Raw genomic sequence first — 26655 nt, forward strand, 5'->3', positions numbered from 1 at the left:
GTCAAGGTAACCTTTGTGGGAATGAATAAATTATATATTACTAAAAAGAGTAGTTAAATAATATTACCACGTTGTAATTATTAAGTAAACATTCTTTTCTAATGGCCCCAAATTTCCATTTCTTTTGTTTTTTTTTGTTTTTGTTTTTGTTTTTTTTGACTCTTGCTCTGTCGCCCAGACTGGAGTGCAATGGCACGACCTTGGCTCACCACAACCTCCACCTCCCAGGTTCAAGTGATTCTTCTGCCCCAGCCTTCCGAGTAGCTGGGATTACAGGCACCCGCCATCATGTCCAGCTAATTTTTGCATTTTTGTAGAGACAGGGTTTCACCATGTTGGCCAGACTGGTCCTGAACTCCTGACCTCAGGTGATCCGCCCGCCTCAGCCTCCCAAAGTGCTAGGATTACAGGCAGGAGCCACCGCACCCAGCCCCCAAGTTTCCATGTCTTAAAGCCTATATAAATCTACATAAGATATTACAAATGTCTTTTTGAGTTTCCATTCATAATATACACTAACCGATATTTGATTTAAATAAGCACTCACAGTTACTTTTAATTCACTTAAAAGTAAAATATAATCCCAAAAGATCATTTTTAAATAATAATAATTCTAAAAACCATAACGGGAGAAGCTGAGTAAAACTCCCCCTAGAATCTTAAGGGTCCTAGGATGTTGCTTGATGCAGTTCTTCAAAAGAAAAGAGAAAGAGAGAAACAGATTCTGCTTGTACCCCAATTGCCAAAACTTTTGTCCTAATCTCACAACCGTGAATGATATCAAGTTAATTTTTAAACTTTTTTATTTTTTGCATAGTTAAATGTTACACCAAACTAATAATATATAAATACAGACATAATCCAAAAATATCATTTGGGTCAAGTTTTATCCTTCTCACCCCAAAAATCTATGGTCAAAAGTACTAATTATAAATAACTGATTATATATAGTTGGCTCTTTTTGCTTTCCAAGATATGGAAGGGGTTCTAATGAAACATGCCAAAATAAAACGACCTAAGAAAAATATACAACAGGCCAGAAAAATCCAAATTTCCCTGATTCTGACTAAGGTCCAGAAGGAAAGAACACTAAACTAGAAGTTAGGAACTCTGGTTTTAGTCCAGTCCACACGGAAAAACCAGTTAATTGCTATGCTATCCAACTTCCTCATTTAGTAAAAAAAAAAAAAAAACTCACCTACTCCACCTACTTCCAAAACTGTTATAATCACAAAATAAAACAGCATATATAAGAAATATAATTACATTTGTGAAGCATTATAATTTTAATACACAGAGAGTGTCACAAATACAAGGCAGTAACTATTAATCATTATTTTATAGTTTAGATGGGTTATTTTAATTAATCTATATACTCTATGCTTAACAGATTTTTTAATACCACATTTTATTATTTCAATTATTCTCTGAAAGCTAATGGACATACTTAGTTGTGAATGTCTATACAGTAAAATGCTGATTATCCAGTCAGTTAGGATTTCTACATTGTTTAGAAAGTGGTCTCCCAGAAATAGGAATGCTTTTACACTGTTGGTGGGAGTGTAAATTAGTTCAACCATTGTGGAAGACAGTGTGGCAATTCCTCAAGCATCTAGAACCAGAAATACCATCTGACCCAGCAATCTCATTACTGGGCATATACCCAAAGGATTATAAATCATTCTACTATAAAGATACATGCACATGTATGTTTATTGCAGCGTAATTTACAATAATTGCAGCAAAGACTTGGAACCAACCCAAATGTCCATCAATGATAGACTGGATAAAGAAAACATGGTGCATATAAACCATGGAATACTCTGCAGCCATAAAAAAGAATGAGTTAATGTCCTTTGCAGGGACATGGATGAATCTGGAAACTATCATGCTCAGCAAACTAACACAGGAACAGAAAACCAAACACCACATGTTCTCACTCATAAGTGGGAGCTGAACAGTGAGAACACATGGACCACAGGGAGGGGAACATCACATACTAGGGCCTGCTGGGGGTGGGGGGCAAGGGTAGGGAGAGCATGAGTACAAATACCTAACGCATGTGGGGCTTAAAACCTAGACAATGGGTTGATATGGGACAGCAAACCACCACTGCACATGTATACCTTTGTAACAAACCTGCACGTTCCGCCCATGTATCCCAGAACTTAAAGTAAAACAAAAAAAATTAAAAAATAAAAAGAAGGTGATCTTCCAAGAAAAGATAGTAACGGTTAAATGCAAATTGGATAAAAGATATCTCTTAGCTACTCTTAAAAGATCTGGTAGGAAAGAGAAGTTTAAATAATAAATTTAAGATTACTACTATTTACTTACATTTCCTTGAGCAGAGTTCACTTTCTCTAAAATTAAAGATTACAAGTTCTTAATATTTTCTCTTATGTCTAAAATCACTCCCACCTATTACACAACTAATTCTTATTAGTTTTTTCCCCCAGTAAAACAAAACTACATAAACGTACTTCTCTTTTTGGTCCTTCAAGCAAATTTTCACAGGAAGGGTAAGTGTAAAGATTTCTTTATATTTTTAAGCAGAAGTTTGGTCTATTCCTCAAATAAAGTAACTCCATGGAAATAGCTGTTAGATAAAATCATCATATCATAAAACATGACAGCAGTCACAAGCATTTGAAAAGCACTTGAAGTGTGACCCTATTTGCTCACACTCTAGAAATAAACATATAATCCATGCTGCTTTCTTAATCACTAAAATCTAAATATTGAACAGCTCGGCTTCTGATATTCTTTCACCAGCATACAGAAGGAACCAGACTAGCCATTTGAGAATTAGTTTAAGAATTATCCATTTCAGAGCACTGGGTCTCAGAGTACAGTCTTAAAGCCAAATGTAAATCTAGAGTAGAGCAATTTTACTTCTCAGTAACTTTCCTACATAAAGACTGATAAATCACCAGTAAAATTCAGAGTAGACAATAATATAAATAATTACATGTAACCTAACGCTGAAGGTAGTGAGCAAAACTGCGAAGAAGTTTAAAAAACATTTCAGTACTGTTTTCTACAGGGCTCTTTCCAGAATGCTCCCTGCTCCCCCACCACTATGGCTTTTCCCTCAATCTCTACAAGTTTACCCCCCTCCCTTTAAAAAACTGTACTGAGCAAGTCAGGTAATATCTATAGGGAAGGAAAATGAAACAAACTATTCTACTAACTTTGCCTCAACCTGAATCTCTTGTTTAAAGTCTCTAACAATCAATAATCTTAGTTGAAAGAGAAGTCTAAAAACCTTACAAATGAAGCTCCTACATATCCCTCCCTGATCCCATGCCCCTCCTTCTTTCCCAAAGGTAACCACTTTGCTGACATATATGTGTATCATTTCTACCACTGACTATTTAAACATTCTCTATATGTGATTGCTTTTATAGAATGAAACTCCATAAGCCCACAAGCTGTGTCTGATATTGTTCTCTGTGCAGCATCTATTAATCAGCATACTGTAATCATTTAAATGCTACAAATAACTCCAAAGAAAAATTAATATTTAGTGAAACTAAATAGAACCATATATTGTCACAATAGGGGGAAAAAAACAAATTTCTTCCCCATCTATGAAACTCAGTTATGCATCTATTGTATAAAGTTAATCCAAAAATTAAAATCACTGAAAATGTGGGTTTTAATTTAAAATACTGATTGAATATTTAAAATATCAAACAAAATTTAGGTTTGAAAAAATACATCTTTTATCCAAACAATTCCCTATAAACTCAACAATTATAATTTATTCTGATTTTTGTTTCACTACATTAGATGTTATTTTTCCATATTCCCTAAGCAGCAACAAATAACATTATGCATGAGGACTGATCTAATTACATGCCAAAAAAGACAGACCAGCACCCTCACACTCCACATTCCCCTCTGTGGCTCCTTCATACCCCATATGTTGCTAATAAAACTGTTTGAATCATACCTATGAGACAGTTTTACTGACACAGTATCAGGCCTCTGGGTTCTTCACAAGGCAAACTATACTACCAGAACTGTTACAAATGCTAATTTTAAGACTGAGGCAAATGGAAACCTACATTATGTATGTGTGTGTGTGTGTGTGCATGCGTGTGTGTATGTGTGCATGCGCGCGCATGTGTGTGTGCATACACAGGCACAGATATACTTTGGGGCATTAAAATCACAATTTCATTATTTGATTCTTTAACCTTTAAAATCCCCATTTTAGCTATAAAGACATAGAAGGTTCTGACATCTGAATTGCATGAAATTTAAGAAACAGAAAGCCACACAATTTTTTATATTGTTAATATGATCAATTCAAAGATCTGACTGGTAGAAAATAATGACAGCAAGAATTCCTAGTAATAATTATTTTAAAATGCTAAAAGGAAGGGAAAACAATGGAACATTGAAGCAACAATCAGAAATGTACATACCTACTAAACTGATAAATAATCCAATATTTATGTACCTTTCTACTTCAGAAAACTCCAACACTTTCATCTCATGTATATTCAAATTCACCACATGAAATATTTTCTTATAAAACATGAATGCTGAAATGAAATGATTAAGAGCTAAAAAAAAAAAAAAGGTCTGTAAATACTGATATTACAGGAAATGCTCAATTAGATCAAGACAAATGCATTCTCACTTTTTTCTGGAAAATTTCTCCAGGGGACTCCTCCCTAAGATGTTATTCCAACATGACCTCAATTAATCCTCAGGGAACAAGACTTGTTTTAACAAGCTGGCTTATGTACAAAAGGGGTATGACAATTTCTAGTCTCCTCTAAACTGTGATGGCAACAAATAAAAAACAGGAAACAAAGCTGCTGGTTCAAGTACTAACCTTTCATAGGATGGTCTGACCATTATCCCAGGGCTCAAAATGCCCAATCAACACCACAAGGCAGGGGAGAGAAAAGAACTCAAGTTCAGAAGGTTTGAAGGAGTGCTCTAAGGACTGGTCTCCTAAGGAGTAAATTCATGATCAAGAACACACACCAGTGTTGAAACATAACAGTTGTGCCTCGAAGTAAAACATATGACAAGGACATAAATTATTGGATGTAACAATTTATTGGAAGAGAATTTATTGAATTTAAATTATAGAATTCTGGAGTGGGCAGGAATTTGAGGGTCACAACCCTCTCCAAACACAAGACTTCATATAACTTTCTTCTTAGGGGCAATGGCCCAGTGTGACATTGTGATAGTAAGAAATATACGGCCGGGTGTGGTGGCTCACGCCTGTAACCAGAGCACTTTGGGAGGCCGAGGTGGGTGAATCACAAGGTCAAGAGATGGAGACCATCCTGGCCAACATGGTGAAACCCCATCTCTACTAAAAACATAAAAATTAGCTGGGCGTGATGGCACACACCTGTAGTCCCAGCTACTCGGGAGGCTGAGGCAGGAGAACTGCCTGAACCTGGGAGGCAGAGGTTGCAGTGAGCCAAGATCAGACAGAGCAAGATTCCGTCTCAAAAAAAAAAAAAGAAAAAGAAAGAAAGAAATATATATTTGTTCTCCAACCATGGTTCCTGGCATAGAGCTCCTAGAGTCCTTGTGATTTCCTAAGTAATAGGGGCACTAGCAGAATCTTGTTCTATTTGGTCTTTGACCTCAGTTCCTGACAGAGTTCCTAAGACTTTTGTAATTTCCTGATAGGAGAATCTTGACACAGTTTCTAAATCTCTTGGAATTTCCTGTGTGATAGGAGCATGTATTGTTCTAATGAGGTGACTCTTAGTAGGCTCCTGGATACCCTCAAGACGGGGGCTGGGTGCCAGGATACAAACCATGTGATTAGTGGGCTGGAACTTTCAGCCCCATCCCCTGACCTTTTGGGAGGTGATGGGGTCTGAACGTTGATTGAGTTGATCACCAACGACCAATGATGTAATCAATCATGACTATATAATGAACCTCCATAAAAACCCCAAAGGGGTTCAGTTCGAGGAGTTTCCAGGTTGCTGAACGCATGGAGATAATGGGAAGGTGGTATGCCTAGAGAGGGCATGCAAGCTCTGCACCCCACCAGCCTTGTCCTGTGCATCTGTTTCCTCTCTAGCTGCTGGTCCATACTTTTTGTGATATCCTTTATAATAACCCAGGAAACATAAGTGTTTCCCTGAGTTCCATAAGCTCTCCTAGCAAATTAAACCTGAGGAGGAGGTCATGGGAACCCTGATTTATATTTTATACCCAGTCAATCAGAAGCACAGATCACAACCAGAGACTTGCGACTGGCATCTGAAGGTGGGTTGTGGGGAGCAGTACTGTGGGACTGAGCCCTTAGCTGTAGAATCTGACCCTATCTCCAGGTGGATGGGGTCAGAATTGAATTCAATTATCGGACACCCAGTTGCTGTCTAATGGAAAAATGTGGTGTTAACAGTGTTGAGTGCTGTATGAGAGTAAGAAAAAAAACTTTGTTTTTTTCCTTTACACTCAACATGTTTGGGAAAACTCACCATGATGAAGAGCTAAAAATTCAACCCTTGGAACATTCCTTTGAAGTCTTGAATGGCCGGGCGCAGTGGCTCAAGCCTGTAATCCCAGCACTTTGGGAGGCCGAGGCAGGTGGATCATGAGGTCAGAAGATCGAGACCATCCTGGCTAATAAGATGAAACCCCATCCCTCCTAAAAATACAAAAAAATTAGCTGGGTGTGGTGGCAGGTGCCTGTAATCCCAACTACTTGGGAGGCTGAGGCAGGCGAATCACTTGAACCCGGGAGGTGGAGGTTGCAGTGAGCCAAGATTGCGCCACTGCACTCCAGCCTGGGCAACAGAGTGCGACTCGGTCTCAAAAAAAAAAGCCTTGAATGTTAGTATGCTATTTCTGCCTAAGCCCTCTTCCCTGTCAGGGACATTGGCCTGTCTACTTAGACTTCAAAATCTGACCTATTCCATCAGACTCAGACTTTGACTTTGTCCACTAGACTCTAAGTGTCCTCTTACATGTCAGACCTTCTAAATATAATTATGACCCTGGTCTGTTACCACCTCAGGTCAGTTCCCAGAACCATCTGCCCTCATCTATGAAACAGCATAAATACCACCATTCCCACTGCCTACTGCTCAGACTTAACAGCCCCATGATTGCAGGGAAGCTTAACGCTTAAGGAATCCATCCTGGCCTCACCAGTCCAACAATCTATTCCAATTCACATATCTATACTAGCATTTGCTTGGCTGTTACTTTACCAGGGCACAAGACCACCTGAGATTCTGATAAAAACTACAGATCTTCTCCTCTGAAGAAGGCCTGAATATATATACATAGTCGTAAATAATTTCACAGAGTTCCCATGAATCCTAAGAACTCTTGCTAACTATAACAGGAACTCTCATATTTAGAAAATTAAATACATATTCCACACACACACATACACAGACACACATGCACACATGAGGAGAAATTTTATTTATGTCTATAGTGGTATGTAAAGACATGCTTTTTTCAGTATTTCTCAAATCAGAAAAGTTCTAGTATGAAGTAAGGCAGACAATAGGTACCCACTAGCTACATGTACAGTACATGAAATGTGGCTAGTACCACATGTTTAAATGATACCCTGGATATACTGGGTTAAACTAAACATATTATTAAAATTTATTTCAAATATTTATTTTTACTTTTTTTAATGTGGCTATGTTAAAAATTAAAAATTAAAATTATACACATGGCTTGCATTATATTTCTATTAGACAGTACTAGTCTACAGAACCATAAAACAGATATTATACTTCATGAAAACTTTACCTTCATCCCAACTCCACCACCACCATAACTGTGTTCAAAGTAATACAAATTATTTACATTTGCAAAAGTTTTGCATGGATCTAGGTTTTAAGACATCAATTCAACAAGAATATATACTTTTCTTCTGATGGGCAAAAATGAGCAAACCTGACAGCCTGACAGGAATGCTATATCCACATACCCTAATGCAAAACTGTGAAGCTAAAAAAGAGTTACAAGACATTCTTAAAAATCAACTTTATATACTATAAGCTACATAAACACAACAGAATCTATTTAGAGTCTTACACTGTTTTAATAATTGGGCTTCACCTACAAAATATTTTTTTTCTTTACTAGAGAACTTCCCTCCTATCAACACTTGTTGGATTGACATTTTCCCTTTCCCCTTTTGAAACTATCATCTCTTTTAAGAGAGCAAAGGTGCTAAATCAGTATGTCCCATGCCCCTTTCCTTTTTGAAAGTTGTTGCACATACAGAAGATTTGTCCTCAACACCCACCCAATCCCATTCTAGCATGTCATACAATATAAAAATGGCTAGAAAGCTAAAGTGTGCTTTCGCTAGACCTCCTTGCAACTAGTATCTGCATATGCCTGGGATTCCCAAGGAGAAACACTCCTAGGAAGCCAAAGGGAGAAAGAAGACATGGAAAGTCAGCATCAAACACAGGCAGATCCACCAATGATGACAGGCGAGGTAATGATTCTTCCAGGGCCAGCAGCAAAAACTGAAGCTCTTCATTTGGTAGCTTCTAAATTTGAGCAGAGCATTAGGGTTCTGAGACCAGAAATGGTGCACAGCTCACTTAGTAAGACAGCTGAAAAGTGTGGTTCTAGCAGGAGTTGTACCTAGAAGCTCAGTCTATAGTCTTTTCCTTTTGCTCCCTCAAAGACCTAGTAAACCATTACACCTTAATAAATCCCCTTCTGCTTAAGTTAGCTCTAACATTTCTGTTGCAAGTAAGTTACTTAGCCTCTTGGTTTAGCCTCATGAGTTCTAAGTGCAAAGAGTGGAAGAAAACTCAATATATATTAGGGATAACAGACACTGAAATTCTGTAGTATGAAAGGAAGGAAGGGGACACAGCAACATTTATTACAAAAATTACCATGCACCTACTACGAGCCAAGAGTTTTACATGTAGTCTCACTTAATCTCCACAATAACCCATCACGGTGAGTGTTTTCCTTTCTTTTTTTTTTTTTTGTTAAGCTGTTGAGAAATGGAAGAGAAACTAAGCAACTTGCCCAAGATGCACAACTCATGACTGTTGGAGTAATGACTGATCAAGATCTGTCTGACTGCAAAGCCCAGGTTCTTTCTATACCACGTCTTTTACTGAGCACCACAGCCACAGTGCTCAGCATGCATGGGCTAATTAAATTATCCACCGTGATGGAATCATCACAGAGCCAGGAAAGCAATTCCTGAAAAGTGTCACCTAGACCATTAATATAGTATGCCCTGTAGAGTCAAGTGTGATGTTCAAATACAGAAATAACTAGATGATGATTATAATGATAATAGCACCCAACTACCATTTACTGAGTGCCTATGTTTAAAGTGTTTCATATACATTATTTCATTTAATCCCTTGAACATCCCAGTAACAAATGCACAGTAGGTGCTGCTTTCATTTTACCACAGAATAAAATGAGATGTAGGGAGATTAAGAACTCTTGTCAAAGATTACCGCTCAAGTCAAGTTCCATGGCACAATTTGAACCCAAGTCTTTATGATACTCCAGTATGTGGGTGAGGATCACACCTTATATATATTTCCTATCTTCTACAGGGCCAAACAAGGACTTTATGCAAATAAATATTCAATAAATCAGTGATTTTTACTTTGAAATTAGGGACATCAGATGCACATCAAAAAGGTTATATAACTTCAGCAGTCTAGGCAGACATAGTGAAAAGACATAAAGGCCAATGTTTTCCAGGAAGAGTGAAAGGATCAGACCCGCCCTGCTTCCCTCACACTCTTCTAGCTTGCCCACCCTCTACTGCATCTCCTCACAGCAAGAAAAAAAAAAAGAGCTACAAACAAGTACTATAACTTGCTCTATCAACACTACTACACTGTTAGAAATTCCGTATCATGCTGTCTTTAGAGAACTGTACGAAAGCAAGGAAATGCTATGGAACAGCCCTTCACATACCTGCCTTAGACCACCTGGAGAGCTTCTTAAAACAGATTCCCTGGCCTCATCCTTAGGAATTCTGATTCAACAGGTTTGGGCTGGGGCTTGAGAAATTTGCAAATCTAACAAGCTCTGATACTAACACTGGACCACACTAGTTTCAATTATCATCATCCTAAAACTTATTGAACTTTGTCCACCAAGTTCGGCCACCAAAAAGTAACTCATGACAATTAGGAAGATGGTATTCACCTCCTCCTTGGTATACACCACGGCTTTGTAATGGAGATATAAGCAAGTCTGAAAACAGTCAAAATGTTCCCAGAGCAGGGGCTAGGAAGTATACATAATCTACATCCAAATAATCAATGGGCCCTCAATGAGTCAAGTAGACATTTATAACTATCAGTGACACAATTATATGCATTTGTTAGAAGGTGTGGCAAGGGAGTAGGGCTGGGGGAAGGTAATAAAATTTGAAAAAATGTACTAAGTGTATGTGGGAACTCAGCATAAAGAGAAAATGTTGCCCTAGACTGGTACAAAACCTTACTTTTTGGTAATAAATGGCCCAATTCTTTAGTAAAATAACAATAACACATATTTCCCAAATAAACACTACTACTGTTAGCAGCATAAAAAGTATTCAGTGTATTTCTAGATGATGATATTGAGCTACAAAAGACCAAGAAAACCCAAGACAGCACATACCCAAAGATGGAGTCACTGTTCTCTTTTATTTAATAACAGACAATGAAACTTACTTATTTAAATATCATTATGACAAACCCACCCATATACAGAAATAGAAGCTTGTGCTGTTAAACAACTCAAAATATGGTTCCAAATCACATGTGCTGGGTTACAGAAAAAGTCATCTCCTAAAGCCAAAACACCATCATTTAAAATTATACACTAGCAAAATCAACAGCATAGAGGCAGCCTTCCATTAAACAAAAGGCAGTGCATGATTTTGTTTTTGTTTGTTGTAATTCGATTGACATCAGGGCACTTGAAGTCTACACCAAGATACCGTATCAAAAATAAAAACAGGAAAAGAACCATAAAGAAAAAGAAACTGATAAATTTGCCATTAAAATTCAGAACTTCTACAGAAAAGAAGACCTCATAAACAAAGCAAATAACTCCACAAACTGGAAAAATGTATTTCTTCCACACATAACCAATAATGGTGTAAATGCAGATGCTAGAGAGAAAAAGTCTACAAATCAATAAGAAAAGGACAAATGACCCAAAAGAAACAGGTAAAAAAACATGAACATGTAATCCACAGAGAAGGAAAACCTTAAATGATCAATAAACACATAAAAAGATCCTCAGTTAACAATGAGCAGAAAAATGCATATTAAAACAACCCTATGAAATCCATGCCTACCAGAATATTTTTTTAAAAGTCTAACAGTATCAATGTTGCCTGGGAGATAGTGAAACAAGAATTCTCTTACACTTCACTTCCAAATTGCTGAGCAACTTGGCAATATCAGCTAAAGCTCAGAGATTCTACTTGCTACAATCTAATAATTCTATCCCATTATATACAATCAGAACTAGAGAAATTCACAAGATACACAAAATATTTATACAAGACTCTCCACAGCAGCATTGTTATAGCAGAAAAAAGTGGAAAATAACCTAAATGTCCAGCAATTACACAAAAGATACACTATAATCATACAACTGAATATAATAAAGCCCTAAAAATTCACTGAACTATAGTAGTCGTATTATGGGCTGAACTGTGTCCCTCCAGAATTCATACGTTGAAGCCTTAACATCTAATACCTCAGAATAACTGTATTTGGAGGCGGGGTCGTTAAAGAGGTGATTAAGTCAAAATGAGGATATTGGAGTGTGTGAGTCCTAATCTAATTTGACTAGTGTCCTTATAAGAGGAAATGTCCTTATAAGAGGAACCTGGGATGCTTGTATATAGACCAGAGAGGACCATATAAGCAAGGTGAACAACTGCATAGCCAGGAAAGAGACCTCAGAAGATAGCAAACCTGCCAACACATTGATCTTAGAATTTAAGTCTCCAGAACTCAGAAAATATTTTTTTTTTCTTTTTTTTCTTAACTTTTATTTTAGGTTCAGGGGTACATCTGCAGGTTTGTAATTTCTGTTTTTTAAACCACCTCATCTGTGGTATTTTGTTATGGCAGCGTAGAAAACTAACACAACTTAAACATTCAAAAGAATCACCTGGAAGGTTTGTTAAAACACAGATTGCTGGTCCTTACTCTGAGTTTCTATTCACTAGGTCAGGAGTGAGGCCTAGACAGGGCTACCTTCACAGCTACCAAGCACGGAAGGACCCTGCGCCTGGTTTAATGCTCTGCTGTCACCATCTTGACATTATTAATAGTTTCTAAACATGGGGCCCAGTATTCTCATTTTGTACTAGGTGGCACAATTTATTTTTTTCAGTCCTGGCCTGAGAAGCTGTATTTTTAATAAGTTCCCAAGTGATGCTGAGATTGCTGGTCAGGGACCACATTCCGAAAACCACTAAACTAGAGCAACATTTATTTTAACCTAAATAAGTCTAAAAATATAATATTGGTGAAAAAAGAGTAAGTTTCAGAGGGATAGGTACAGATATCATTTGTATGGGGTTTTTATTATTGATACATGCATATTAAATAAATGTATAAAAACAACCACAGGCAATGCAAACACCTATTTGCTGCCTCTGAGGCTGAGGAAAGGAGAATGGAATTAGGCATCAGCATCACAGAGATCCTCACTTCCATCTATAAAGCTCTATTTAAGAGATAAAAAGTTAAAAACTGAACTAAACATGGTGTGAATTAATAGGAAATACATGTATTGGCTTCTGTCCCTGGTTCCTCAGAGAGAACTCCTAAATCCCTTGGAATTTCCTGGGTGATAGGAGCATCTTTTTTTCTAATGAGGCAACTCTTGGTGGGCTCCTGGATGATCAACAGAAAGACCAAGCCATGATTAGAAGCTTGGAACCTTCAGTTCCACCCCAATCCTATCCTATGCAGAGGGGAAAGGGAATAGATAATGAGTTAATCAGTCATGTCTACCTGATGAAGCCTTCAGAAAGATCCCTGAATTAAGGGGTTCAGAGAGCTTCTGAGTTGGTGAATACATCTACGTGCTTAGAGTGGCACACCTCAAGTCCACAGGGAAAGAAGCTCCTGCGCTCAGGACCCTTCCAGACTTCATCCTACATATCTCTTCATCTGGCTGATCTGGCTGTTCATTTGTATCCTTTATTGTATCCTTTCTGAACAAACTGGTAAAAGTATTTCGCTGAGTTCTGTGAGTTGCTCCCAAGAAGGTGCTGGTGGGCACCTCCAATTTGTAGCTAAGTTGGACAGAAGTTGAGGATAGCCTACTACTTGCGATTGGTGTCTGAAGTGGGGGACAATCTTGTGGGATCAAGCCCTTAACCTGCAGGATCTGTCACTATCTCCAGGCAGATAATGTCAGAGCTAAGTTAAATTGAAGGATAACCAGCTGTTGTCAGACAATCAGTCAGAGAGGGAAAAGCCCCATACACATTTTGATGCCCAGAGGTGAAGTATTCTGTGCTGAGTTTGAACATAGAAGAAAACAGTTGTTTTTTCCTATTATACACATGGCAAAAAAGGTTCAGATCTGACAGACCTAGGAGAGAGTTACATTGTATTATACTTGTCTGTGAATTTAAAACACTTGAAAAAAACTGTAAAGGGAAATAAATAAACCTTAATTTTTATATAACCTGAATAAGGCCTAGTAAAATACTCCATTTGAAATTAAAATTTTGCCACTGAGAAGAATTTCTTAAATTCTATTTATGAAACAGCCCCTTCAGAATAACCAAAATATGGTTACTTGAAGTTTGACAATCATAATATTAAAAACTAAATGGATATATATCTACTTTAAATGTACAACACACTCTAAAAATAACTAAAAGATGATGAAAATTAAGTTACCAAAAATGAGAACTACCATCCATTGAAAAAAATAACTGTACCGTGCAGGTTAGTGTGACTCTAGTATGTCTTTCATACAAAATGAAAAAAATAAATTTTAAACTGTTTATAAAGGAATAAAATATACTGGGTGATGAAATTTCTCCAAACCTAAAGAAAATATATTGAAAAAATTATATCCCTAACATATAGAAAATCTATTTGAATTAAAATGAAAGAAATGAATACCAAATATTAGAAAGAAAATTTTAATCTAAGATAGCATAAATGCAAATTTTATAAAGGATACTTTTAACTGTCAAATTAGACGACTTTGTTTACAAAAACAAATAATCATACTGCTATTCTCATTTTAGTAGAGATATAAAATGGTAATACTTTGTGGAAAGAAATATAACACATTAATCAAAGACCTTAAAATATTCACATACTTTTATCTAGTAATGATCATTCTAAAAATACTTCCTATGGAAAAAAATCAAAATAAAGACAAAAAATATTCATGTACAAACATATTCATCACATTATGTCTAGCAGAAAAAAACATAAAAATCTTAAAAAGGTATGATACATCTACTTGATAAATAAAATTTAAAGACGTGAGAAATTAAGTAAAAAAGGAAAGTTATTAAGTTATACATTATGATACCGACCATGGATAGCTGTAATATTTCAAAAACCTGAAAGGAAATACGACAAAACATGAACAGTCTGCCTGAGTAATGGAATCATGGTGATTTGTTTCCTCAATTTCTTTTCTATAACATGTATGTCACTTCTACAATTATTATAGAAAAATAAAAATAGAAGAAAATTAGCATTTTTCACTAAATACAAAACATGTAAAACTAAGGTATTAAGGCGTTTATTAAAGTACCTTAACTAATTGTTCATTATTTGAATAAATCTTTGAAACATTCATTTCCATAAAAAGGTGTTAGGGGCCAGACACAGTGGTTCATGGCTGTAATCCCAACACTTTAGTCGGCCATGGAGTGAGGACTGCTTGAGTCCAGGAGTTCAAGACTAGCCTGGGCAACATGGCAAGACTGAGGTGGGAGGCTTTAGTACACCATGATCATGCCACTGCACTCCAACCTAGGCAAGACCCTGTCTCAAAAAATAAAGAAAACAAAGGGAAAAAAATTTGATTGGTAGTTGGTAAGATATAATGTACCTTTCAAAATGGAAACATATTCTTCCAGAATTCCTTCTTAGGTTTTTCTCTACTCTAAATCCTTCCAGTCACATGCAGCTATATTTGGTCTAACTTCTAAGTATCTAAATATCCTAAATAAGTTTCTTAACTTTATCATTCTGGGTCATTATAAATTTAACATTTAACTCATGCGCTTTCATCGACCTGCCTAATGACAATATCTGAGACCCCCGGACCTCCCATTCACCGAAAGGTTCCCTTTAAACGTATCTCTGTTTTACAAAGCAGATCTGTAAGGAAGGGATCATCACCTTGACTTTGTAGATGAGTAAATTCAGAGAGGTTAAGTAACTGTCCCTATGTCACACAGTTAGAAAGTAGCAGAACTATGACTTGAACTCTGATGATTCAACTGCAATACATCACACCATTTTTCAGTACAGCTAATATAACATAAAATGCTGGGTTTTGCCATTTTAACCCTGCCCCCTAAGGGTTCCAGAGTTCCAGAAAAAGATATAATTACAAAGAAAATGTAATTGAAGGAGCTTTCCATTAATCATAGAAAAGTATTTTAATCTGTCTCCTATTTTCTACATTTAACTATTGAGCATTTTGGCCCCACAAAACTGAATCAATCTGAGGCCAGAAATAAGAGAATATAGATCATCAGGTAAAATGATGTAGCCAACTATTTTCCAAGAACAACCACAGCAATATTTCCAGTCCCTCATGCCTTTCTAGTAGCTTGTTACTCTCTCATCCAGAGGTGGAGACAATTTTCACTCCAGCTTGAATTCAGCAGGCCTTTCTATCAAGCAATAAAGTATCCTGGAAGTAGTACTGTGTGACTTCCAAAAGTCAACAATAAATAGACAATATAGGTCTCTGCAGCTCCTTCCTCTCCTTCCTCTCACCCTTAGAAGCTAGCCAACACACTAATAAGATGCTCAGGCCACATGTAAATGTTCTAGCCCGTATCCAACCACTGTAGGTGTGCATGAGTAAGCCCTCAAATGATTCTGGCCCTCACCTTTGAGCCACATCATCTAATTATGCCAAATGAACCCTTCCAAATTAGAGACTCATGAGCAAAATACATGTTGTCCTAGTTTTAAGCCATTAAGTTTTGCAGCAGTTTGTCAATAGCAATAAATAACTAAAGCAGGTATCTTAGGCTATACTCACAGCAAGTTAAAGAATTTAGTGGTTATTTCCAGTAAATTTATATGATAATTTTTCTGCAATTATCCTCCTTGTAAATTCGCTGAACCACAGCTTATAACGCCTTTGACTCTGGGTTGGTCTCTGCAGATTTAAGCATTCTGAGCTGCTTGATTCCCCTTTTAGAGTCAAACTACATACCTTGTTGAAATTAAGTATCCCCTTAAAGATGAGTGTTAACTTTTCAGGGGTGAGTTCTAAGCAAGGATGCCAAGAAACGCCCTTCTAAAAGACAAAATCATGGCATCTATGTTTTGGTTTACACCATAAAAGACACCTGTAGAAAGACGTGCAATTACCAATGCTCTCCCAGAGTATAATATTTCCAAAAAATATTTTAACAGAGAATGCAGAGTAAATCTGGAGGACAACTCCACAGATTTGAGTGAGGAAAGAAAAAAATGATATCACGCTGCACTTCTAATGCAGACATCTGTACTCTGCAGATTTGTCCACTGGTTTAGGCCAGCATACTGTTTACTGATCGCTTTGACTTTCATTAATTTTTTATACTTCACATGTAATTTCTAATCAACTTAGCTGAAAGAAGTGACAAATTTTTTCATACAAATGTAACAATTTTTCCCTCTAGAAAACATTTCAATGATGAGGTTTGCATGAAGCCAACTTAAATGCAAATAGAACAGAAAAACTGAAAACAGTTCACTTTACAGCTTTCAGGAAGAAGTTTTAGGGTGGTAGTGGCCAATGTCATATTAAAAGTTAGCCAAGGTTGGTTGCAGAGATTATTGATAAAATGGTATTATATGAACATAATATGTTCTTTGATGGTAAAATACCTCAGGCTGGTAACCAAACACAAATTCTATAAAGATTAGAGAAAAAAAAAGAAAAGCACTTTGTTTCTTAGGCATGGTTTGCATTAGTATGAGACCTTTTTGACAGCAAAATGAAGACCAATCTGTTCCATCCTACTAAACCTAGATCTATCTCAGCTTTAACCTCCCAATAAAGCCTTACTCAGGGTCACACAGGATAGAAGAGACTAGCATCCTCACCACTGGCAAAGTAAAATTCCTATATTCTCCTTGATTAACTTTTTGAACATATACTATATGTACACCAGGTTATTTGCTAAAATTGATGTCATTTATTATAGAGTTCATTGCCAACATAATTTCTTTATTTTTCATTTATTTATTTATTTATTTTGAGATGGAGTCTTGCTCTGTCGTCAGGCTGGAGTGCAGTGATGCGATCTTGGCTCACTGCAACCTCCACTTCCTGGGTTCAAGAGATTCTCCTGCCTCAGCCTCCCAAGTAGCTGGGATTACAGGTACACACCACCACGCCCACCTAATTTTTGTATTTTTAGTAGAGATGAGGTTTCACCATGTTGGGGTTTCACCATGTTGGCCAGGATGGTATCAATCTCTTGACCTCGTGATCCGTCCACCTGGACCTCCCAAAGTGCTGGGATTACAGGCGTGAGCCACCGAGTCCGGCAGCCAACACAATTTATATCCAATCCTTTGATGAAAATAATATTCTTGAAATACATCAACTTCAGACTAAAAAATGGAAAATGAATCCAAAAGTTTATCTGTTATCCTCCCTTCTTTGAAGGGGTACAAAAAAACTATCACAAAAATGACAATCTTTCTATAAAAATTCAAAGAACAATGGAAACCAAAGGCTTAAAAATATACTTTTTACAATTAAATGTCAGGGTGATTCTATCCTTTACAATTCATATCTGTTGCATAAACACTATGGAATCTCGTAAGTTTTAAGGGCTCATTTGAATTAATATGAAATAAACAGTTGAAAACACTAAAAACGTTAAAGCACACTGGTTACGGAGCATATTTTCAAGACAGGGAAAACTACACTACTCGAATCTCAACAAGGGAGTGGCAAGTGAGAGCGGTTAAAGAAATTCCAACAATTCTTACTACAGAAAAATGTTTACATTAAAACAGAGGTCATCCAAAGCCTGCAAACTTCTTTTTTGTTGTTGTTGTTAATCTGAATGAGAATATCCCTGGAATTGGCTACAGATTCCACCACACCCTACTGTATACTACTTGGATATTTCAGTGTTCCATGAAGAATTTGAGTTAGTGAAATCTACTGTAGACCCAAAGACTGAGGAAGAGACCATCTGTTTTATACATTACTATACCCCAAGCCCCTGGTACAACTACATACATACAAAATATGTTTTTTGAATGAATTAAAGGGAGGGATATAGATAGGGGGAAACAAAAAGGAAGGAAGAAAGAGAACAGATGCTCTGCTGTAAACATGAGTAAACAGAAGATTTAAACTATATTAAGAAAATTGAACTGTTGGCCAAGAAAACTTTTTTTTTTTTGAGATGGAGTCTCGCTCTGTCGCCTAGGCTGGAGTGCAATGGTGCGGATCTCAGTTCACTGCAAGCTCCACTTCCCAAGTTCACGCCATTCTCTTGCCTCAGCCTCCCGAGCAGCTGGGACTCCAGGCACCCGCCACCACATCCGGCTAATTTTTTATATTTTTAGTAGAGACGGAGTTTCACTGTGTTAGCCAGGATGGTCTCGATCTCCTGACCTTGTGATCCGCCCACCTCAGCCTCACAAACTGCTGGGATTACAGATGTGAACCACCACGCCCGGCCAAGAAAATTATTTTCAGTCATATTTCCTGATCCTTAGTAAGTCAGAACCTTGGCATTTATTTCCCTATGAAAATCATCTAGAAAACACTGAGCAGAGACTCAAAGTGCTGCTAGAAGCTCAAAAGTGTAGAACGTGAGAACATGTGCATAAAACAACAACAAAAAATACAGTAAATGAAACAAGAAAATTAAAATGGTACACTAGAAAATAGCTATTTACCAGTGTAAGAAGCATCCAGTGGGGATGGTGAGGGCCGGGGGAGAAAATAGCTGCTTAACCCAAAAGACAGTAGTGACGGAGGAATAAAGAAAGACAAAAGAAATAAGACACACAGATTATAAGTAGTAAAATGGCAATTGTAAATCTTACCTTATCAGTAATTACATTAAAGGCTAATGGATTAAACACTATAACCAAAAGGCACATATTGGCAGAATGAATAAGAAAACACGATCCTACTATGTGCTATCTACAAGAGACGTACTTTATTTTCAAAGACACAATAAGCTGAAAGTAAAAGAATGGAAAAAATATTGTACTGTTAAAAAGTATAGTCTAAAGCTACCCCCTTACATATATTAAGTTCAGCCTAAAGGTTTCTCCGTACATAGTGAACTGTAACTCAACTGGATGTGTAAACAGACTGTAACCTATTCTTGTACCAATTACCAAGTTTCAGCCAATCAAAGACAGCCAACTGTTGAAACTGTGTTCAAATAAGGCACACCCAGCTGTAACCAATCCAACTGTTTCTGTACTTCACTTCCGTTTTCTGTATGTTTTTTTTTTTTTTTTTCTGTTCATAAATTTTCTCCAATTCAGCAGTACAAAGTCACTCTGAACCTATTCTGGCTGGGGGCAAAGGGGATGGAACAGAGGGGTCTGCTCTATTCAGGAATCATTCTTTACTCAAACTCTGTTATATTACAGTTGCTTAGTCCAAACTTTCTCTCACACCCCATATTCAATCTGTCATAATACCCCAATGCTCTACTAATAACATATATATCCAATACTAGCCATTTCTTCTCACTTATACTGCCACCCTTCTATCCAAACTTGCACCAGCTTTGGCTAATGCCTGGACAATTCCATCATCCTCCTTTCTGGTCTTTCTACCTTATCCCCATTGTCTATTTTCATCCCAAAGGCTAACATCCTTTTGAAGTGTAGATAAGATCACTTTGCTTAAAATCCTCTGGCTTTCCATATCAATGCATGTAAATCAGAATCCTGTCAATGGTTTAGAAGGCCCTCCCCAATCTGCCCATGCTTGCTGTATGTCCTCTCAGACCTCATTTCCTAGGTCACCCCATTACAGACACACTGTCCTCTTTTTCAACCTAAATACAGCAGACGCACATGTCTTTGTCAACAATGTTCTCCTAGCAGATACCCTCATGGATTATTCCCTCACCTCCTTCAATTCTCTCCTCATTTTATCAGCTTCTTATTGAGGCCTTTCCTGATCACCCTATTGAATACAGCAACTAGACCCCTATACCTCTCCCAATCCCCTATATATTGCTTTATTAACTTCCTAGGGGTGCTATAACAATGTACCACAAACTGGGTGGCTGATACAACAGAAATGTGTTATCTCATAATTCAGGAGGCTAGAAGTCAAAGATCAAGGTGTTGGCAGGGTTGGTTCCTTAGAAGGGCTGTGAGGGAGAATCTGTTTCAAGTCTCTCTCTCAGCTTCTAGTAAGTAGCCTCAGGCAATCCTTGACTTGTAAATACTGTTCTCTAGTATCTTCACATAGTCTTCCCTCTGTAAATGTCTGTGTCTAAATTTCCCCTTTTTATAAGGACACCAGTCATATTAGATTAGGGCCTGCCCTAACAATCTCATGCTAACCTGATTATCTCCAAAATAAAGTCTGTGAAAATCTCATATCCAAGTAAGTTCACATTTTGGGGTATTAGGGGTTAAGACTTCTACATTGCCGGGCGCGGTGGCTCAAGCCTGTAATCCCAGCACTTTGGGAGGCCTAGACGGGCGGATCACGAGGTCAGGAGATCGAGACCATCCTGGCTAACACAGTGAAACCCCGTCTCTACTAAAAAATACAAAAAACTAGCCGGGCGAGGTGGCGGGTGCCTGTAGTCCCAGCTACTCGGGAGGCTGAGGCCGGAGAATGGCGTGAACCTGGGAGGCGGAGCTTGAAGTGAGCTGAGATCCGGCCACTGCACTTCATCCTGGGCAACAGAGCAAGACTCCGTCTCAAAAAAAAAAAAAAAAGACTTCTACATTTCTTTTTGGAAGGGGATACAGTTGAACCCATAACAGCTAGTACAACCATAGAGGAAGCTGAGAGGGAGCAAAACTTGGTACAAATGGACAATAGTCAGCACAGGCCCAGCCCATGATAATTGTTTTGTGCCTTCCCCTTTATACAGGTACTCCTTCCATATTAGGTTCACAGTCTACCCAAATGTTACGCTTTGCCTCTAGTTTTCAGCTCTGTGCTCATATGTTTAACCTGAAGCTAGAATGTGACTTTTATAGCTCACCCTTTAACTCTTCACAATCGAATCACTTTAACACTGTATCACTTAATTCTGGATCCCGGGCAAGCTGCAGTCTCTCTTTTAAACCAGCTGGCTCTTAGCTCAGGTAAGCCAGCCACTGGGGACATCATTTTTCTACCACATGAGTTTGAAATAATGCATTCTTATTATCTGTACTTAATGGTGCAGTCTTGACAATTCTCCTACCTTAATCTCATATACACACCCTTCTTTTCACTCCTATTTTTACTACCACAAATTCAAGTTCATACCATCACTTGTTTGAATCATTAAAATAGTCTCCCAGTTGGCTACCATGCCTCTACAGTATTACTTTCTAATCCAAGAAACCAACTGCTTTGGAGATATTCCTGAAATTTAGCCTGATTGCCTTGTTCTCCCACTTCAAAGAGATGAAACATGCGGATTCAAATGAACATTGGTTTGAATTCTAGCTCTGAAAACTACTTGTCACAAGACTTTGGGCAAGTTATTTAGCTCTTCTGAGCATTAGTTTTCCTCTAAAATGAGTATTGTAATATCTACTACAAACAACAAGAGTTGTTATGAATATATCAGAGAACACATTAAAGATGGTCTATTACCTTCTAAGGCTGTCCACTGCCTAACAAGTAAGATCTGCACACCCTTACATGATAATCAAACCCAGTTTTGGACAGTCCAGTCTAATCACCGATGGCTCCCCCTCAGTTCCTATGTGAGACCACTAGAGACTCTTCAATCATACAAGGCATTTAAGACTCTCTTTTCTTGTGTTATCTGCTCAGCCTAAAATACACTCTTCCCAAATCTTCCCCCATCATTTTTCTAACAGTTACTTAAGGCCCAGCTCAAGTATCATATCTTTTAAGAACTAATAAAATCTTTTTTTTTCAGCTGAGTTTTATTTGTGCTTCTCTTATACCATTTATTCAGGTTACTTACACACTAGTCTTTCTTTCTTATTAGGGCTGGGACTATGTGTTTTATCCACTACATTACTTGGTACGCTGTACTACAAACAGAAGCATTAAAGAAAAATAATGGTGACACTTAGAATTCTAAGATTAATTTCCAATACTATTTACAAAATTTATCCCAAAAAATTTATGTAGTCACCTACCCTATCTACATGTTTACAATGGAAACTGAATATGTTCAATAAACTGGGACATGTCTAAAGGAAGATATAACTTAAATTATATAATTGAAACAGAAAGAAGAAATAAGACTTTTATGTCTGATTCATGGGGAATAATATGATTTTAATAACAGTTAAGTCCTATCAATTCAAAAGGATAAACCTTGTCACTTTATTTCATTTTAAAAGATAATTTTCACAAATTATCAAATAAGTCAATTTCAGAAACACTCAAACATAACAAGTGATCATACACATGTTCAAAATGCGGGATCAAGCTACATACCAATAAAATTTTGAAGATATTTTATAAAAAATAATCATATTTGATCACTTCTGCCACACTGGAGTATATATGTAATTCTTAAATAGTAAACAGGAGAAGAAATAAATAAGCAAATCATAAACTAAAAAGGAATGATCAAATAGTCGACTCCAGTATTCAAACATAAATTAACACTCTGAGTGAATAAAAAAGACTGCATTATGGCTTTTTTGTTACACATCTATTCTAGAACATACAAGAAGAGAAAAACCATAAAGATGCATGTAGTATACAGATACAAGCAGGGCCACAGTGAAAGAATGGCTACAAAGATGAGAAAGAGAGAATGGGAAGCACCTGCTTCCAATTTGTCTAATATACACTATAAATAGTACCTGCTTCCTTGACTGGAAAGGCTCTAAGAGAAAATTGCTCCAGTGCATTAGAATGCATGCATATATATGCTTATACTCTCATGTAGCTGTACTGAAAGATATCATATGGGTCTCAAAATTCAGGTAGGGCAAATCTCAGTAACAAGATCACACAATAACGTATCCATGGTAAGGCTCTAAAGATAAGGATAGATTTGAACATAACTCTAAACATTATTTTAAGTCCTCCCTATGTCCACACAGCATGCATTTCAAACTGGACTAACTAAAGAGTCCCACACTGTCTAGAGAGAAAAGCAGTGTTTTTGCTGTGGGGATATCATCTCTCCAGGTATTGAATCCCTGACCTCTCTCTTAGCATAATAATTATCTAGTATTTTAAAATACATAATCAATGGATATATGTATATATAACAGATTTAAGCTATAAGAAGAGTACAAATATTTTCCATCTATGTGCAGTAAAAAAAAGATTACTTGCAGGCAAGTTTACTGAGTATCTGTCTCTTTTGGCTTTTTAACTCCCAGGAATGTTTGAGCTGACCATTAAGACTTTGCTACTAAGTTCAATTCTCAATGCTTCGTCTCTTAATGGACTACACAATGGCCCTATTTTACATCATTAACCTCTCTGTGGGCCTGATGAACTAAGGGCTCTCTCCACAGAAATATCTACTTATAAGTACATATAAATATAAGATTTTTGCCAATGGAGAATTTTTGTCTTAGAAGCTGTCCTGACATCTGAACGTTGCTTACTTTGCTTCCTTTCTCCAAAACCCTCTGGAAATCTATTTCCAGAGCCTAAGTTTGTATACTAATTCCTCCCATTTCCACCACTTAGCAGGGTAAAATGCCTTTCCTGCACTATTTCTTTATAATCCCATAATTCTCTTACAAATTAAATGACTGTATGCATTATGCTGTATTATTTTAGTTGATTTCCTATCAACTAGAAGTGTTCACTCTGAACTCGAGCTTCTCTCAATGCACCCTGTTGCATCCTGCCACAAGGCCTTTGCACCTGCTGCTCCCACTGGTATGCCCTTCAGACAGCAACTAAGGCTCACTTTCTAAGGGAAGCCTTTCTCACCTGACCAGAGCAGGTTCTTTTCTGATGCTCTCAGACATCATTATTTTTTTTTCGTCCCCTCTGGAATGAGAGCTCCTCAAGGCCAGAAACTGCATCAGGTCCCTTTCTATATATCCAGCAAGTCCTAGGGCAAAAATGGTATTCATTAAGTATCCATCAATCAAAACCATAGGTTGACAATTATTGAAGTCAGGCAACTGGTACATGCAGAGTAGGGGAGGGAGGGTGTTTCATTCTGTGTGTGTGTGTGTGTGTGTGTGTGTGTGTGTGTGTGTGTACTTGAAATTTGTTTAACATTGGGGGAAAAACTCTTTGTGGAAAAGAGACTTATAGCTATATATAAGTAATCTTCAATAAGTAAAAGAGTCTATAAACAAACTGAACTTGTTCAGTTTTGCCACTGAGAACTAGTATCAATGAGTAAAATCCAGAATTTTGGCTTCACATAAGAAAGAATTCTCCATTACTTAAAAGTGCCTGGAAATAAAGCTGGTTCCAAAGACGAAAGGGAGGACTCTGCCACTGGGGTAGTTATAGTCAAGCAGTTGGATAATCAGTGGATTCCTAGTTAGGGGATTAAAGGACCAAATGGGAAAAATGAACGTGAAGAAATCTCCAAATCTTTTGAATATCTGAAAACAAAGTTTATTGTCTTAAAATAGATATACGGAAGTCAATATAATGATACACAGAAGTCAAAATAAAAATAATTATTGATTTCACAGTTTGTATAAAGCATATATAAAGAATGAAGTTTTTACTTAAAACCAATCTCCTTGAAAGCCTTATCTTGCAGGTGTTCACTCTGCACTCCAGCTTCTCTCAATGTGCCCTGCTGCTGCATCCTGCCACATGGCCTTTACACATGTTGCTCCCACTGGTATGCTCTTCAGACAGCAGCTAAGGCTCACTTCCTAAGGGAAGCCTTCCTTACCTAACTAGAGCCGGTTCTTTTCTGATGCTCTCAGGCAACCATCCCTTTGCTAGAGAGCACAAACGCCATATTTTCACTCACCACTGTATCCCCAGTGCCTGTCACAAAGCCTGGCATGTTGTAAGCGCTAAATAAATATTTGTTGAATGGATGTATGAATGCAACACTCCCTATGAATCTAGCATTTTCATAAATTATAATCTAAACTGAATATGTCAACTTGCCAAAAGATAGTCAACCTATTTCTCTACCAGAAGTGATTCAGCTCTCATCTTAGAGGATAACGACAATAAGAAAACAGTTAGCCAGCTCCCAAAGACGCTCTCTTGTTTTTGTTTTTGTTTTTGTATTTTGAGACAGGGTCTCGCTCCATCACCCAGGCTGGAGCGCAGTGGCAAGATTGTGGCTCACTGCAGTCTCAATCTCCATGGCTCAAGTAATCCTCGTACCTAAGCCTCCCAAGTAGCTGAGACGACAGGTATGTGGCACCATTCCTGGCTAATTTTTAAATTTTTTTTTTTTTTTTTTTTTTTTTATGTAGAGACGGGTCTCACTATGTTGCCCAGGCTGGTCTCAAACAGTCCTCCCACCTCAGCCTCCCAAAGTGCTAGGACAACAGGCATGAACCACTGAGCCTGGCCCCAAGGCATTTTTTTTGTTTTTTGAGACAGGGTCTCGCCCAGGCTGGCTGGAGTGCAGTGGCGCAAACTCGGCTCACTGCAAGCTCCGCCTCCCGGGTACACGCCATTCCCCTGTCTCAGCCTCGGGAGCAGCGGGGACTACAGGCGCCCACCACCACGCCCGGCTAATTTTTGTATTTTTAGTAGAGACGGGGTTTCACCATGTTAGCCAGGATGGTCTTGATCTCCTGACCTCATGATCCGCCCGCCTCAGTCTCCCAAAGTGCTGGGATTACAGGGGTGAATCACCGCGCCTAGTCCAAGGCATTATTTTTATACTATTTTTATCATGAAAATATAACATATTTTCAGTAACTTTTAGCTACACAACACACAAAATAAATTTATTTCTCAGAACACTTTTAAGATTGTGATAAGCCAAATGATGCTGAAGTCAAACTGTGGGTTATTAAGCTGGAAGAATATATTATATGGACATGAAGTTTAACGAGGATGTTTAGGTAATGAAGAAGTAATGAGAGATTCAGGACAGATGGACAAGCATCAGGTCATATAAACTATTTCCACATGTATGTCTGAAGGAAGATATGAAAATGCCCAAGACAGGAATAATTTGTGTTGCTAAGAAACACTAAGGTTGATGAGTAAACTGTCTCTCTTACAAAGACCAACTAAAATCATGTCATTTATCAGTGCAACTCGATTAATAACTATTCACTTTAGAAAACAGATAAACTAAACCAAAAGAAAGGCAAAAATTTTAACACTCAG

General features: G+C 37.5%; 1 protein-coding gene across 1 annotated transcript in view; it reads right to left on the reverse strand.

Moving 5' to 3' along the window:
• The window catches only part of GTDC1 (glycosyltransferase-like domain containing 1), a 353921-nt gene extending 329487 nt beyond the window's left edge, over positions 1–24434 (reverse strand). Inside the window, exon 1 of the mRNA XM_011935699.1 lies at positions 24310–24434. The gene's annotated coding sequence lies outside the window, so the exon portion shown is untranslated. The remainder of the gene's footprint in view (positions 1–24309) is intronic.
• Between the last annotated feature and the right edge of the window lie 2221 nt (positions 24435–26655).

This window comes from Colobus angolensis, unplaced genomic scaffold (genome assembly GCF_000951035.1).
Source record: "Colobus angolensis palliatus isolate OR3802 unplaced genomic scaffold, Cang.pa_1.0 Scaffold147, whole genome shotgun sequence".
NCBI lineage: Eukaryota > Metazoa > Chordata > Mammalia > Primates > Cercopithecidae > Colobus > Colobus angolensis.